General features: G+C 53.3%; 1 pseudogene; it reads left to right on the forward strand.

The window, feature by feature from the left end:
* The first annotated feature begins 906 nt into the window (after positions 1–906).
* Positions 907–1929, forward strand: LOC102261842 (annotated as a pseudogene).
* Positions 1930–3630: the final 1701 nt, after the last annotated feature.

Consider the following 3630-nt stretch of genomic DNA (forward strand, 5'->3'; position numbering starts at 1 on the left):
AGCCGCAGAATATACATTCCACTCAAGTGCTCATGGGACATATTCAAAAATAGACCACATATTGGGTCACAAGCAAAGTCTCCCCAAATTCAAGAAGATTGAAATCAGAAAGGGAACAAGCTGAGAGGGGCAGGACGCAGGTGGCATGGAGTGGGGGGCCCCACCCAGACACCCGGTGCGGGCCATTGGCGGGTCCCCAAATGGAGGGGTGGATGGTCTGAGGCCTTCCGGGCGGAGGCGCTCCTGCTTTGCAGTAGCAGTGCCCGGGCACGCTGGCCTTGGCCACCCTCGCTGGGCCAGGCGTCCTGGGCAGGGAACAGGAGCAGAGTGGCGGTGGGGAGGCCAGGGAAGGGGGTGTAGCAAACACCTGGCCAGGGCTGAGCCCTGGGCTGGGGGTTAACAAACCCCCAATGGAAGCTTTAAGGAGGGAAGGTGGGCTGCTCCCTCTCTCTCACACACCCCCGCCTGGGCCTCTTCTCTCTCTCCGGCTCCATTTTCTCCGCCACCAGGGGCAGGGGTCTCCTGTGAGGGTCCCAACCGTACCCCAGGTCTCCCTTCAGAGCTGGGGTGAACCCCCGCGGGAGCCAGGAGACGGAGAGATGGGCGGGAGGCGGGGCGGAGGGAGCAGCAGCCCGGAGAGTTTGGGGGGAAGTAACCAGGTGGGGAAGGGGCGGAACAGGGAGGGGGCCTCAGGCCCCCCCTTCCACTATGGACAAGCGGCTACTAGGGCTGCCCCCTCCAGGCGGGAGCTGGGGGACCCTAGGGCTGGTGGGTGGGGAGCCTGGGGGCCCTGGCGAGCCTCCCAGTGGGGGTGGCGGAGGGAAGCAAGACATCGGGGACATTCTATAGCAGATAATGACCATCACGGACCAGAGCCCAGACGAGGCCCAGGCCAAGAAACACACCCTAAACTGCCACTGAATGAAGCCTGCTCTCTTTAGCGTCCTGTGTGAAATCAAGAAGACCAGCCTCAGCATCCGAAGCTCCCAGGAGGAGGAGCCAGTGGACTCCCAGCTTATGCACTTGGACAACATGCTTCTGGCAGAAGGTGTGGCTGGGCCTGAGAAAGCAGCCGCAGCAGCTTCCGGGGAGGCATGTCCCCTGACAACTCCATCGAACCCTCGGACTATTGCAACAAACTTGCCCAGATTCACCATATCTACCACTCGGAGCTGGAGAAGTATGAGCAGGCATGTAACGAGTTCACAACCCACATCATGAACCTGCTGAGGGAGCAGAGCCGCACGAGGCCTGTGGCACCCAAGGAGATGGGGCGGGTGGGAGCATCATACACCGTAAGTTCAGCGCCATCCAGATGCAGCTCAAGCAGAGCACCTGCAAGGCCGTCATGATGCTGCGCACTTGGTTCCTGGATCCCAGACGGAAACGCCGGAACTTCAGCAAACAGGCCACCGAGGTCCTAAATGACTATTTCTATTCCCACCTGAGTAACCCGTATCCCAGTGAGAAGGCCTAGGAGGAGCTCGCCAAGAAGTGTGGCATCACCGTCTCTCAGGTCTCCAACTGGTTTGGCAACAAGCAGATTCGCTATAAGAAAAATATCGGAAAGTTTCAAGAGGAGGTAAACATCTATGCCATCAAGACCGCCGTGTCTGTCACCCAGGGGGGCCATAGCCGCACCAGCTCCCTGACACCCCCTTCCTCCGCAGGGCTCTTGCAATCTTTCAGGGTCCGGAGACATGTTTCTGGGGATGCCCGGGGTCAACGGAGATTCCTACCCTGCTTCCCAGATGGAATCACTCGACACTCGATGGGCCCAGGGGGCTACGGAGATAACCTTGGGGAGGCCAGATGAACAGCCCTCAGGAAATGAGGGCAAACGGCAGCTGGAAGGAGGCTGTGACCCCATCCTCAGTGACGTCCCCAACAGAAGGACCAGGGAGCGCTCATTCTGACACTTCCCACTGATCTCACCCCTCAGGGCCACAGGGTGAGGGCTCACAAGGTGACTCTTGATGAAAGGACAATGGCATCCAGAGGACAAGCCCCAGACACAGGAGAAGCACAAGATGGAGAAGGGCAAATGGGGTCGCCCTACCCCAGCCGACTCAGTGCTGGGGTTGCTGACTACATGGCAAGGAGAAGGGGGTCCTCTAAGGGGAAGGTAGAGTCTGTCTCCCTTTTTTCCCTTCTTTTCAATCTTTTTCTCTCCCCATTTCTTACACAGAAACACACCCAGAACCCTATCTTTCAGATCCTCTCTCTCTCTCATAGACACATACACAACTATTCTGTTTCTCTCTCTCATAGATACATATACAACTATTATTTCTCTATAGACACATATACATTCTCTCTCAGACACATATATGATTATTCTGTTTCTCTCTCTCTCTGGTTTCACCCATTCTCTCCCCCCCCCACCCCTTATTTGCTCTGGGATCTGTGGAGATGCCAGCCTTGCCCTACCTAGCAGAGATGCCAAAAATGGGACACAACTTCTGGACAGATGACCTGGCCACCCCTCACCCCAGGTCTCCCACCCCTCCCCCTCCAGACAGCTTTATTACCTCATATGCAGCTCATCTTAAACCAATAGAATTGCTCAGTGGAAAAAAAAAAAAAAAGAAGGGAAGGAGGGAGGGGAGAACTTTATAAAAGAGTCAGTAGACAGCAGAGTTAAAGAAGGAAAGAGGATGTATAAGTGAACTGTAGGAGCTATAATGAAAATCAAGTATAGTTGTGTACTGGGGACAGATTTTAAAAGTAGGAATCAGAAAAGAAAAAAAGATAAATGATAGTGAATAATTAGGCAGGTAGATAGATAGATATTAAAACAGTGGAAGTAAGTAGAGAAGAATGCATGGGAAAGGTAGGATGAGAGAGAAAGAGGGAGGGAAGAAAATTTTTAAAGGGGGAGCTGGTAGAGCTTAAAAGGAGAATGGGAAGAAGGAAGAAATGGGGGAGGGAGCAAAGCAGGTCCAAGGGAGGAAATGAAGAAAAAAATTAAGGTGGGAAGGAAGGAAAAGGGGAGGGAGGGCAGGGGTAAAGATAAAGGAAAGAAGGAATGTGGGGAGGGAAGGAGGGTAGTAGAAAAATGGGAAGAAGGATGATGGAACAGAAGTAGGAAATGAGGAGGAAAGAAAAGTTTATAAATGATGAGTCAGTAGGAAAAAGTGTTACATAAAGGAGAGAGAAAAATTGTGTGAGAGGGAGAAGCCAATAAGGAAGTCAAATACAATTGTGTGTGAAGGGGATAAGATTAAAAAAGAAAGTTAATAAGGGTGACCAGGCCGGCAGGGAAGAGCAGTTAGGGGTGACCAGGTCGGCAGGGGAGGGCAGTTAGGGGGATCAGGCAGGCAGGCAGAGTGGTTAGGGCAGGCAGGCAGGGTAGCGGTTAGGAGCCAGAGGTCCCAGATTGCGAGAGGGATGTCCAACTGGCAGCTGAACATCCCCCGAGGACTCCCTTATTGGAGAGGATGCAGGTCGGGCTAAGGGATCCCCAACCCCCGTGCACGAATTTCATGCACCGGGCCTCTAGTTTAAAAATAGGACAATTTGTATTAATAAAAAGCATGGGGTCCTGAGACGAGGGGATCTTAGTTTCCTTTAAGCTAAGCTCCTCTGACCCCCAAATGCCTTTCAAAATTATATTTTGTCTCTGGACTC

The sequence above is a fragment of the Myotis brandtii genome, unplaced genomic scaffold, assembly GCF_000412655.1.
Source record: "Myotis brandtii unplaced genomic scaffold, ASM41265v1 scaffold62, whole genome shotgun sequence".
Lineage (NCBI taxonomy): Eukaryota > Metazoa > Chordata > Mammalia > Chiroptera > Vespertilionidae > Myotis > Myotis brandtii.